Here is a 14,564-nt window from a genome sequence, read left to right as displayed (position 1 = left end):
TGGACTCTTATACAACCGCACTCTCAGAAAAACTCTGTCCCTAACCATGTAACTCCGGTCTATCCTCTTTGCATCTACATATTTCTTCTGCCTATCCTGTGCCTCTCTAAGGCACTGTCTAATCAAAATTACCTATTGGTCCATATCACAAACCATCTCGGGGCCTATGGCCACTCTGTCCTCAATACGATCCCAACTTAAAGGTGTTCTGCATGGTCTACCGTACAAAGCCTAAAAAGGTGGCATCCCCAAAGAAGTGTGATGCCCATTATTGTAGGAAAATTCTACTAAATGAAGGTACTCCTCCCATCTGGTCTGATGATCCATGACATACATGCGGAGCATATCCTCTAACACCTGGTTAACTTGCTCTGTTTTCCCATCCGTTTCCAAATGATAGGCTGTGCTGAAATTGAGCTTGGTTCCCATAGCTGCCTATAATGCCTTCCAAATGGAAGAAGTGAAGAGGGAGTCCCTGTCAGAAATAATCTTGCGTGGAACACCATGAAGCCTAACAATGTCTCACAAGAACACCTGTGCCACTGCTATAGTTGTGAAGGTGGTCCGGACTGGTGAGAAGTGGGCCACTTTGGTCAACTTGTCAACTATCACCAAGATAGCATCATGGCAATGAGATGACATGGGAAGACCGATGATGAAATCCATGGATATAGTATCCCACTTCTACTCTGGTATAGCATGAGACTGGAGTAACCCACCTAAATAGCGGTGCTCCTCCTTGAATCTCTGACACTCAAGGCATCGGGCTACTAACTTAGCGATAAGCTACCACATTCTTGGCCAATGATATAACTACCTCAAATCTGCATGCATCTTCTTAACCCCAGGATGCGCTACATAAGGAGCTCTATGAGCCTCCATGATAATGAAATCTCGTAATCCTCTAGGAGAAGGTACATAGATGCACCCTCTATGGCGTAATAGTCCATCGGACTCTAAAGAGTAATCCACAAACTTCCCCTCCAGGGTCTCCTGAGATTGGATCCTCTTACAAACCTCTAGATACCATCCATCCTCTGGCAACCACTGCAAAATACGGTCTCTCAAATCTATGCTCATAGATATGGTGTATACCTCATGTCGCCTCCTACTCAGGGCATCTGGGACTACGATCTCCTTCCCTTTGATGTAGTGGACATCAAAATCATACTCACAAAGGAACTCCATCCATCTCCTCTGACGTGCATTAAGGTTAGGCTAGGTGAAGATGTACTACAAACTCTAATGGTCTAAATGAAGCTCAAAGTGATGACCCAAAAGGAAGTGTCTCCACCTCACAAGTGCATGTACTATTGCTGCAAGCTCTAGGTCGTGCATAGGGTAGTTAAGCTCGTGAGTCTTAAGTTTCTTAGACTCGTACGCTATAACTCTACCCTCCTACATAAGGACTGCTCCTAATCCATCTAAGGAAGCATCCATGCATACCATGAAATTGGCCGTGGGGTCTGGCACAATAAGAATAGGTGCACTAGTAAGTGCCCTTTTCAGATCCTGAAAAGCCCTCTCACACTTCTTTGTCCACTTGAATTTATTTCCTTTTCACTGGAGGGATGTGATGGGGTGTGCAGCTCTGGAAAATCCCTCAACAAAGCGTCAATAGTATCCTGCTAAACCCATGAAGCTCCTAACCTCTATCACATTGGTTGGCACTGGCCAATCCATGATAGCTCTGATCTTTGATGGGTCAACAGAGATCCCATTGCCAGATATAACATGCCCAAGGTACTTGACCTCTGATCTAAAGAAAGCACACTTTGACAAACTGCCGAACAGCTGGTTGTCCCTCAAACACTCCAAAACCTGCCTCAAATGCTCCTCATGCTCCTTCTCATTTTGAGAATATATCAATATGTCATCAAGGAACACAATCACAAATTGATCGAGGAAGGTAGGTAATACCCCATTCATGAGACTCATGAATACAACTGGAGCATTCTTAAGACCGAATGGGACCATAGTGAACTCATAGTGGTCATATCTGGTGCGAAACACAGTCTTGTAGATATCACTTTCCACAATCCTCAACTGATGATACCCTAACTTTAGATCTATTTTGGAGAACACTTTAGCACCCTGAAGCTGATCAAACAAATCATCGATCCTAGGCAAGGGATAATGGTTCTTGATGGTTACTTTGTTCAGTTGCTTGTAATCCATGCATAACTGAAGGGAGTCATCCTTCTTCTTCACGAAGATGACTAGTGCACCCCAAGGGGAGACGCCAGGATGAATGTGTCCCTTCTCTAAAAGTTCCTCTAACTGCATCTTGAGCTCATTAAGCTCATGTGTGTTCATCCTATAAGGTTCTCTCGAAAATAGCTCGGCTCCCGGTACCAAATCTATGTGGAAGTCAATGTCTCTGCTAGGTGGCATACCAGGTAGCTCGGCTGGGAACACATCTACAAATGGCTCAAGGATGGGATGATCATCTATGGAAGGATCCTTCTCATTTTCTTCCTCTCTATCACTAATAGTGATAGTAAACAACTGGCATCCCTTTCGCATGCTTCGCTTAAGCTGCATAGCGGAAATCATGCGAAGATACACGGGTCTTTGAATCCTAGTGATTACTATGGGAGCACCATGATCATCCTCACACTCGATCTTTTTTAGATGAAAATCCATCTTGGCTCTATGGGCGTAAAGCCAATCCATGCCAAGTACGACGCCATAAGATCCAAGTGGCGTAACTCTAAGGTGTACTACGGTGGTGGTATTACCAATCTGGAGCGGACATCCCCTAACCTCTGAATCCACTAACACTCTAGCCCCTGATGCTAACTCCACTTCCCAACTAACACCCTGCCTAACTACCACTAGCCCACAACGCTCCACAACCAATGGAGATATAAAGGAGTCAGTCGCTCCTAAGTCAAATAATATAGAAATACTGCTACCTCTAATCTTACTTGCGCCCTTAATGACTGTGGCCTGGTGCTCTGCTTGGCGGTTGTCAACCACTACGAAGACTCTATGGGACTTGCCCATATCTCCTACTATAGGCTCTGATGCTGCCATCCTCTGATTACCTGTCATCTGACCCTGTGGACACTCTCTCGCCATGTGCCCCATGGCTCCACATGTGAAACAAGCACTGCGTGCCTGAAACTGTGTGCCCTAAGGCCTAGAGAAAGGATGCCCACCTCTCCTGCTAGAACCATTATACCCACCCCTGGAGGACTGCTGAGCCCATGCCAAAGGTGTGTATGTACCCTATGCTCTCTGGTCACACCTAGGACCCTGTGACTTCCACTGCTTGGGCTTAAAGTCTTGTTGTCCCTAAGGGGGCCTCTATCTCTGACTCTGCTATGACTGCTACAGAGGAGGAGGTTTATAGGACCTCAATGCATTTCTGTGGTTGCCTTTCCAATGGGGTTTCTAAAACCCGAAAGACTAGGGTATCAGGTTTCGGTTCTGAAATCGATCCATCGTGTCCTGTGGCCTGACCTAAATCTCCTCGGCTATCAAGGCCTTCTCCACAACAACCTGAAGGCTCCTTGGAGTGGCCATCCTCACCGGTCCTGCTATCCCGAGATTAAGTCCTTTGATAAATTGGTTGACAATAAGCTTCTTGTCCTTTAGGTAGTCTATATATGGTAGGAGCTAGATGAATTTGCTCTCATATTGGGTCACTGAGAGACCCTTCTGCTGGAGGTCATGGAACTCATTGATCCTACGCTGCCTAAAGTGCTCTGACAAGTACCTCTCCCTGAACCTCTCTATGAAGATTTCCCACGTGAGGGTGTTTGCAGTTATACCACACTTGAATTCCTCCTATTTCCACCATGTGGAGGCCATCGATCTCAGATGGTGGACTGCAACTTGTGCCTTCAGATTGCTTTCATGAGAATGCAATGCAAAGCACCGATCAAGGCTTAAAAGCGAAGCCTCGGCTTCTACCCCATCGGTAGATCCCCCAAAAGATGGTGGCTGGAGGGGCAAAACCTCTCTAATCAAATCTCCTAGTTCCCGACGTGCTCTCTCAAAGTACACAGGTGCTGCTACTGGAGGTGGTCCGGGTAGGTGAATAGACTTGAGCTCATGCTCAGCCTGACCCTCTATGAGATTAGGAGGTGGACTCCTACTCCGTTCCCTATCTACTGACCTATGTCTCCCTTAGTTTTAATAATTTGCATGATAGTCGGCTACTAGAAGCCTATCCTGCACTATCCCAATCAGGTTCTAAAGTACCAGTAAGATGGCTCAGTTTGGGTGAACTGGTGGTTCGGGAGGGGCTTCGGGTTCACTTCTGGAATGGGTTCCTCCCTATCAACATCCTTGTGTGCCATACATGTACGCTTAGGACCCCTTCCGTCCTTGCGAGCTTGTCGCGTAGTCGGAGGGATCCTAATGAGAAAATAAAATAAATAAATAATTTTTGGGGAAAACTTAATTAATAAAATAATTAAAGCGAAACGTAATGGAGAAAGGTTCCTAGTGTTGGAAACCTTGCTCTGATACCAAAGTGTCATGCCCAAACTTTTGGGCAAAAAATGGAACAACAATTTTTTTTTTTTGAACAACATAAACTCATAACATATCCTACATTATAATAAATTCAATAGAGGTTTGTCTTAACTAGGATGTAAATAAAATTGTTTTCTAAGGTTGGATAAATTAACCAACTCAAATGAGTGACTTTATTTAGTGGAGATTAATTAATGTCACAATTTAGTTAGTTACTTCAATTATCTTAATTTAGTTGTCGCTAATTAAAAATGAGGAATAATTAGTTATCTCAAATGCATTTAAATCATTCCTGACCAAATAATGATAATGCTATTAAAATTTAATTAATTGATACACACGCAAATTTATTATTTAAATCTAACCGATAAGGGTTCAAAATTCTATAATGACATTTGCCAACTAAATCCGATATTTAGCTAAAGTCAGTTTTAATTTCCCTACACCTTTAAATTTGACGATATATTTAATCTGGCCAATATTGGCCTCAAGGGCTAAGAATTCCTAAAAATAATTAATAATCTTCAATTATAAATTTTTCCCCAATTTTTACTTTAATGACTATATAGAATTGAATATATTAAATAACTGTAAAATATCCCTAGCTGAATAATTTAAATCAACTATGTGATTTAAATTCCCCCCCCCTTTTTCCTTATTTTAACCTAAATTTTAAATCTTAAACCCTAACTAGGGTTGAGTAAGAATTCCTTTTTTTATACTTTATTTAAATTCCCTAAAAAAAAATCTCTTATTTTTAAAATACTAACCCTAAGTTTAAAAATCAAAATTATAATAGGGACTAAAAGGCTCATATTATTAAAATGCTAACCCTAACCGAAATTGGGTTAGGGTTGCATTCTCTTTTTTTTGTTTATTAAAACCCTTTCTCTTTTTTTTCTTTTTCTATTTACCTATACCCTAACCCGAAATGGGTTAGGGTTTAATATATTATATTTTTTTTGTGGTGTGTGTTTGTGTGTGTGAGCAGGTACAGGGCCGAGCTAGGGCACGATGGTGGCCATGGAGGGGCAGGGTTTTTTCTTGGAGAGGCGGAGGCGGTGGCGTGGGCTCCCTAGGACGCCACTATGCAAACACACAGTGGTGGGCAATGCCACCCACTATGTGTAGCACAATGGCAGTCACGCGGATCGCCACAGTGTCTACATGCAGTGGCGGCACCCCCGCACTGTCCCACTATGTGTAAACACATTGGTTCGGCCAAACCCTGTCGATCTCCCCTTTATTTTCTTTGTTGTTTATTTTTATTTTTAAATATATATATATATACTTATATATACAATCATGTTCAGAATATATTTTTTTAATGTTTCCATTTAGTGCATTTTCTTAAATGCAGATATATATATATATTTATATATATATAAATATATATATATATATATATATATGTATGTATATGTATATATATATGTGTGTGTATATGTATATCCATATACATATCCATATATATATATATATATATATATATATCAAGCTATTAGGGTTAGATATCTCTGTTTTTTTTTGAATAAAAATATACATAATCATCTAGTTCTCTCTTTTTTAACAGCAATATATTTATCTATATTTTTTTTTGTGTTTTTAAGACTTGTAGGAATGGATGAAATAATGTCAGCATTTCAGTGATTTTGTGTTTCCTTTCCTAGGTATGATTTATTTTAATATGCATCATTAAGAATTTATCACAACAACTAAAATGCATAGCATGCTAACTATCTCATATTGTTTATTCCAATACAAATTATTACATCTAGGTTCCTTTTCTTTCTGCAATACTCAGGAGGAAGAAAAATAACAAAATATTAAAGTTATAACAACAATATATTTCTTTACAGTTATGCTAAAAGGTTTATCTATAGTAAATTACTTTTGTTTATAGGTTAGTTTTCAGCTATGCCTAACTAGAGATAATAATGACAGAATAACAACATTTAAATACTGCAAGAAATTACTTAATCACACATTGCTTTTCTCCTTTTTTCTCTCTTTTTTTTAATTTCTTTTCTTTACTCAAAATTGCAGAATAAACAAAATAACAGAATTCATTATGAGATAGAATTTGATAAAATTTACAGCAGCATTATAGCTTACAGAATTTAAATAAAATGCACATTTCTCATAGAATATTTGAATACAATGGCCCACTATTACAATGGGTGAAATAACCCAACTGGTCGTTCCTAATAATGAGGACTTGAATAAAAGATACATTTCTTTATACAAAAGTAAAAACAACATTGAGTTCCCTATTTACATTTCTGCAACAAAACTTAGTATTACATTTCCTATTCCTTTTCTGCAACTGAATAAAATCTATAGCCAAATAGAATCTGCAACTCCTAGCTTTCTTTCCTCTCTCCAACCAACCTGCATATAATCATAAGGCTGTGACCATGGGGTGCTCACCTCCCATCCTAGGCTTACTAGAAGCCACCCCCGAGCTTGGAGAACCAGGTCCTAGATAGGTTACACTCAAGCAAACACAAACAAACAAGGGGAAAACATACACAACAGACACATTCCCTTCCCAAGCTGAAACTTCATCACCAAATGTGATGTTTTTACTAGGGTGGAAGTGGACCAAGTACCCTAGAGGAGATTCTGCTAGTAACTCAAAGCCAACTCATGGCCTCCATGAAAACACAACAAAGCTCATCTCAATCCCCATATCCTTATGACCCCCAAAAGGCAAACATGCCATACTTGCTCCCCTTATGACCCCCGAATGCATAAACAAAAATATGCATCAAGGGTCACATGGACAAACCCTTCAGATCACTCTCATGAAGAGAGCCTCTCACTCTAAGGTTGTCATACTTCTTCCACCCCCAAGACCAATCTGCCCTCCCAAAGGAAAGATGGTCTTGGACACTCCCAAACCACAACAATGCATAAACAAAAAATAGGCAAGAAATCACACAAAGCTTTCACAAATTTAACACAAATAAATATACAACATTTTCCATTCAAGCATTCTACAACAGATTCTCAAGTACACAAGTAAGAACAGAAAACACCAACCTTGATTCTACCAAGGGTATTCTAGGGGAAAGCTTGATGAAGAGTAGCCCAATCCACAATCTTTTCTACAACACTTAGCCAAATTTCCTATCCCAACTAGTTTTTTCCTCCAAAAATTATCCAAAATCTCCAAACATGGAGAGTGGGTGATTAGCTCACTAAGCTTGAATTCCTAGCCTAAGAAGGCTTCTCTCACTCCTTCCAACCTCTTGGATAGAGTGAGGGACTCCTATTGGTTGGTCTTCCGTAGGTCTTACACACTCCCTAACCAAGGCACCTAGAGAAGGGGAATGAAATGGGGAAGCGGGATTACACCTATCAAGAAGGTTATCTTACCAAGGATGGTACTCCTATAGATGGAATTCGTCCATCTTGGGAAAACCCCTTTTTTGGGTGGTTAAACAAGCCCTAAGGGAAAGACACGTGGCCAATTTTGGCCTTCACCCATAGGTACCCCATGAGGCCTAATAAAAATCCTCTAAAATTGACTCTAGGAGTTGATTTAACCCTTAGAAAGTCCACCTAAAGTTAACCTACAGGTCAACTCTGAGTTGACCCTCCTTGTGGCTCACTAACCTAGGTTTCTTGGTTCATTCAAGGTTAATAAGGTAATATAGCAATTAAACAAAAAGTAAATTTCTCAAAAAGGTGACATGACAATTGCCAACACAACATACAACATAGGTGTCAAGTGACACGACAAAATTATTCCACATCACAAATACACACATGGCAATTGTCCCTTAAATGATTCAAACAATTTAATAAATACAATTTACACTCATGCAACATTTTACGTTTACAAAAAAAATACAATACATACGGGGTGTTGTCTCTCCAAATAGATAGCCCCTGGTTTTACGAACATACATAGGTCTAGGCTTGGTTCTCCATAATATTTCCATGGTCACATGGATAATTTCCTACGCATCTCAATTTAAACATTAGTACTTTCCAATAGCCTTATATAATATAAAACACATAATTAAGAATACAATACAATCATTCTGCATCGAATTGACATTATACAAGACAATTGCCACATATCAAAGCAATTCAAATAAGCAATCCATCATAATCCTCATAATTTAATCCATTTATAAGATATGCAAACATATTTCTAGCATCATAATAAAGTCCTGCAAATCAGATAATGACATACATCATCACAATGTTACCCTATTCTAGGATCATATAAAATTCTATATCTACAAAGCATAGAAATGAAGCATCAATATATATCAATGTTTCCAAATTCGTGGGACCATATAAGGTTCTATATCCATAGTGTGCCAAAATAAAACATCCATAATAGTTCCAACATGAAAATAATTGAAAAGATAGGATGGGTCGGGGTAGGGCCTCACACAATACTCACAGCTTCTCTGTAATAAACATGTGGAACATTTCCTTTAATCATTATTGTCCTAGTAGCTTCTTGAATGGTTATGTTCTTTCTTTTCACTACTCTTTTTTCTTGAGGGGTTCTCAGAGAGGACAAATGTCTTGTTATCCCATGTTATTCACAAAGTGCATTAAACTCATCAGAAATGAATTATCCACCTCTGTCAGATCTCAGACACTTTAGCTTCAAACCTATCTCAGCCTCAACCATAGATTTGAATATATTGAACTTCTCTAAATCTTTAGACTTCTCGTTAGGAAAATAACCCACATCATCCTTGAATAGTCATCAATCAACAACATGAAATTTATGTCTCCTTGCAAGCTTCTAAATCTAGAAGGTCTGCACAAATCAATATGCACAAGATCTAATAATCAATTTGAAAAGGGCTTCTTACTCTTAAAAGATATTCTAGTTTGTTTCCCTAACTAACATTCCTTGCACATAGGGTTAGCAAGTTTCATCAACTTAGGAAGATCACTCACAACCTGAGTAGAAATTATCTTAACAATGTTATGAAAATTCACATCACACATCCTTCTATGCCATAACAAACTTTCATCAACTTTAGCAAAAAAAAACCCTTGTATTGGAGCTATTCAAATGAAAGATATTACCTTTAGTATTTGTACCTGATGCAATCTCTATTCTGGAGGTACCTAATATTCTACACTTCCTATTCTTGAACTGAAGATTGTATCCTATGTCAACCATTTATCCAACACTCAAAGTATTATGCTTTAGGTCTTCCACATACAAGACATCATCAATATTGTGTTTACCATCAAGAGAAATAGAACCTCTCCCATGAACTATACCAACTTTATCATCTCCAAACTTCACTAGGCCACCTTCATACTTCTCCAAGCTCACAAACTTACTCTTATCACTTGTCATATGATGAGAGCATCCGATGTCAATCACCCATTCACCTTTCTCTTTAGCTTGTGTAGCCAAAGCTCTTTCCAAATTCATGCAGCTAGTAGAATCAGTAGGTATTGGATCATCTTCCTTAATAGCAATAAACACCCATTCATTATCACTTATATTTCCTTTATCTGATTCATCATCTGACACACCTTTATCAACAACATAATAACATGTCTTCTGAAATTTAGGCTTGAAATTATTTCTAGGAACTCTTTCCAGACAACTTGAGGCAAAATGACCTATCTTGTTGCATAAAAAATATTTAAGAGGCAACTTTCCTTCATACTTACCGGATCCTTTAGGTAATCTCTTGGTAATTAATGCTTCAAGTTCCTCAAGCTCTCACTCTTCTTCTTCCATTTCCTTCATCTTTTTCTCATATCTTGGCATCCTCCTTGAAGAAATTTCTCCCAAATCATATCTTTTCTTATCCATTCCAAAAATGGTGGCTTTGAATGCAAATTTTGTCATAGGAGGGGAGTCACCAAACTCACTTAATTCAAAGGCTGATAGCTTCCTAATCAATATATCTTGGGTCACATTAGTCATGGTTTTAATCTCCTCACTAGAAACAACTTTATGTTTATAGGATATGGGAAAGGATCTGATCACTTTAGCAACAATCTCTAATTCTTCCAACTTTCCACTAGCACATATGATATTCCACACTAGTTCATTCACCTTTTTCATAAAAGAAGTAATGTTCTCATCTTTGCTCATCTTCAACATCTCATATTTTCCCTTCAAGATCTACAACTTATCAATCTTCATATAGCTATCTCTATCATATAGGGTTTCCAACTTCTTCTAGATCTCATGAGTAGTCTGCAATTCCATAGCATTTGTCATCTTTGATTCAATCAAGGCACTCAACAATGCTTCCTTAGCTCTAATATTACATTTGGCTTCCTTTATCTCATCCAGAGTTGTAGGTCCATTAACAAGAATAGTATACTTTCTCTTTGTAATAGTCCAGTAAGATCTTCCTATGCATCTCAGATGAAACTCCATGTGGCTCTTCCAAAGAGAGTAATTAGTTCCATCAAATCTCAAAATGTCCTTCTTGTAAGTCACCATCCCGGATCACCTCAAGCAGTTAAGCTTCTCTGGAAGAACCTTCTTTGATACCAATTGAGGAAATGGCTTTGATAACTAGCATACAACTGAGAGAGGGGGGTTGAATCTGTTGTCTCTCAAGAATTACACAATTTAAACGTATGCTTAGATCTTATTATAAAGAATGAAAATATAGATCAACACATCAAGAAAACACATAACACCAAGATTTTTGACGTGGAAAACTTGGTCAAGGGAAAAACCACAGTGGGAACCTACCCACAATATGATGATACTTTTTTAGAAGTATATGAAATATTACAATGGGAAATGCATATGCATTTAGGCATGCTACCTAGAGATCACTGCTAAAGAAAAAAAAGGGCTACAACCCTAGGGAAGACTCATTGTCTTACAAACAGATTCAAATTACATCGGGAAGATCATGAACTAAAGAAATAGCATCTCCTAATGCTTGGTTATAGTTCTGGGTAAGCACATAACAACTATCTTCTTTGGACATTTCTTCTTTTCCTCTAAAAGATGTATACATTCAACACACATACATTATGATTCTCATCCACACACTTATCATAATTACAAAGGAATTACATTTATTTATACATGACATCAACCTTAACAAGGTCAACTCAAAACACATCACCTAATTACAAAAATATATCCACACATGCTACAAAATCAAATTCGGACCAAGAAATGTCAACTAAGACATAGCACAGACCCATATCACATGCCTTGAATATGACACATCTCCAAGAATTATGCATTGAACATCTATAGTACAGTATAAGCATCTTGTCAGCTAAAACAATGAAGAACACTAACATACAGAGAAAATCATCAATTATGTGCACAACAATCAATCAGGACCACCAACACAAAAGGCACACATTGTTGAAATATCCACAAGAATCATGAATCACCACCGCAACATCTGCAACAACTCAAATTACTTGAATCACATCATCATTATACTGAACTTCAAGAACACTAATTGAAATGAGTGACAACCTGAAAAAATCACTTGTGAAGATCCAAACCATGAACCAACTGAATTGAAGACACATATTAATGTCCCAAACATTTCTCCAGATCTAGAAAACAAGATATTACAATGCGGAGCAATATGGATCAAAATACTAAACATTATCATCACCAAGCAACAAAAAACCAGCCACTACATAGATAACCATAACTCACTCAAATCTTCATGTGGACCTCTGAAAATCATAATGAATCATCTACACATAATCCTCTACAAAAACTTTAATTCAAAAACTTTGATCATCACCATTCAAAACAAATCAACACACTAAACTTCACTGCAACACTGTCAACACATCTCTCAAATATCATCAAAGCACATGTTTGTAGCATACTCTCCAAACATCCAATACTAGTGAATGCAGAAGTCAAACCGGATCTATATTATTTAATGGTTAATGTTAATTTTGTAACAAGGTTGGTCATAAGGTTAATGAGTGTAGAAGTAGGATGATGTGGAATCTAAATGGTAGGAAATTCCAATCATTCAATTGATATTTTTATGCTTGCAACAATTTTGGTTATAAGGTTGTTGAGTGAAAAATTGTTACCATAAGGAGTGGAAGTATCAAAAGAGAGGAATTCCAAGGGGAATGGAAATGGTTCAAAACAAGGACTAACTTATTATACGTGCTGTAAAATTGGACACATTGCTAAATTTTGTAGAAGAATGAATGAGATGTCTATTGGTCTGGTAAAGAGAATTGTTGCTAATAAAGAAAAGGAGAAGATGAATATGACATGTGTGAAGAAATTAGAAGAAAAGGTGGAAGAAAAGTGTGAGGATTGGTTTGCACCCTCTAGTGGTGTTGATTCCTCTTTCAATAACTAGACATAATGCATTATTTGAGGGGGAGAGAAAAACAAAAATCTTATGCCCCACTCCCCCTCCTTTGTGGTTTGGCTGCTAAAGTTGTTTTCAATATGACAAAAGTTTTCCTAAGTGTTTTTAGTTGGATTTTATTAATGAACAACATTGTGGTTAAAAGATATATATTGCTCAGAAATAATTGAGATTATTTATGCATTTGATACAAATTCTAGAGTCTACCTCATCATCAATGAGGTTTTAAAAGTCTGTAGAGATTCGATCATACAAATACATGGAGAAATAGTTGAACGTGTAGAAGAAATGGCATGAATTATGAGACTCCACGAAGTTGTTATGTTGGAGCGGGTTTGGAAAGCAATATGACAAAGGAAGAAGTTACTAAAGACAATATTACAAAAGATTCAAGAGTAAATAGGAAATATGAGATTTTGATGACAGAAAAAGTATAAGTAGTGGTGCATCTATCGAAGAGGAGCTTTTAGGTTTTTTTTCTTACTTCCTAGATAGATGTCGTTTCTTCTCTCAAGGGAGAAATCAAGGATGAGACTTTCTAAAAATATTTATAGAAGAATGATATCCCCGTTAGGGGGATTATTGTAGTTATTTGTGCTTTTCAGATAAAGGTAAGAGGAAATTTGAGTAAGGCTACTATTTGTTGTGGTGTACTAGATGAATTGGGAGGAAGAAGAAAGAGCTATTGAAAGTTGTTTTCATTATCTTTGATGTCAAAGGGAGAACAAATTTAGTATAGTGCCCTTTGACTTTGATGTCAAAGGGGAAGAGATATACAAGTTGAATTTAGTTATCTTTGATATTGGTGGTACACAAGTGTTGCCATCAATGACAAAGGGAGAGAATATTGAACAATTGAGTTTTTATGCTTTATTGTCATTGATGTGAACATGTCTTTTATTGTCATTGATGTCACTATGTAATTTTTCTGGTATTTTTGAGTTGTCTAGTGAAGCTATTGAAAGAATGGTGTAGTGGAAATTTTAGTATGTAGGAAACAGTATTTATGTGTTCTGGTATTGATGAGTTTTCTTGGAGTCATGTGGAGATTTTGAAGTGTTTCTAGAAGGATTATGTAGTGGAATTTTCTAAATGTAGGAAACAATATTTATGCAATAGAGCTTTTAAATTCTCAGTGGAAAAATGCCTTGCATTCCTCTAGTATCAGATTAAATGTATTGTGGCTTTGGATATAATGCTCATGTTCTATGTATATTGCACTATCACATTTTCAGGTCCTTTGTTGCTCAAATGATATAGTTGGTTATTGTTTTTAAAAGTATGGCTATCTATCGATACTAGTCTCAAAATTACTTGGTGGCTTTTGGATATGAGGATTTAAGAGTTGCAGTTTGGAGGATATATTTATGTGGTTTGTGTAGTGTTCCAATTCAGTTTTCGTGTGATGATTTGATTGGTAGTTGGCATTATGATGTTTAGAGTTTTGTGTTGTTAGGTGATCTAGTTTTCAATTTATTGTGGTGATGTATCCTACTTGGATCATATTCTTTTGGTTTGGGTTTTCTTTGAATAATGAGTCTGGTTAGTGTTTTGGGTCTCATCATGGAATGTGTAGATATGTGTTGTGTAATTTACATAGAAGATTTTTTTTTTGGCCTGACTTGTTAACAAGCTTTAATGTTTATCGACACGTTTCATTTTATGTCAACCTTGAAGGATGTGATAGCATGCACGGTTCATTGGAATCATTTGGAAAAGTTGTTTTGTGAT

Source organism: Cryptomeria japonica, chromosome 3 (assembly GCF_030272615.1).
Source record: "Cryptomeria japonica chromosome 3, Sugi_1.0, whole genome shotgun sequence".
Taxonomy (NCBI): domain Eukaryota; kingdom Viridiplantae; phylum Streptophyta; class Pinopsida; order Cupressales; family Cupressaceae; genus Cryptomeria; species Cryptomeria japonica.
This window is presented reverse-complemented; position numbering follows the sequence as displayed.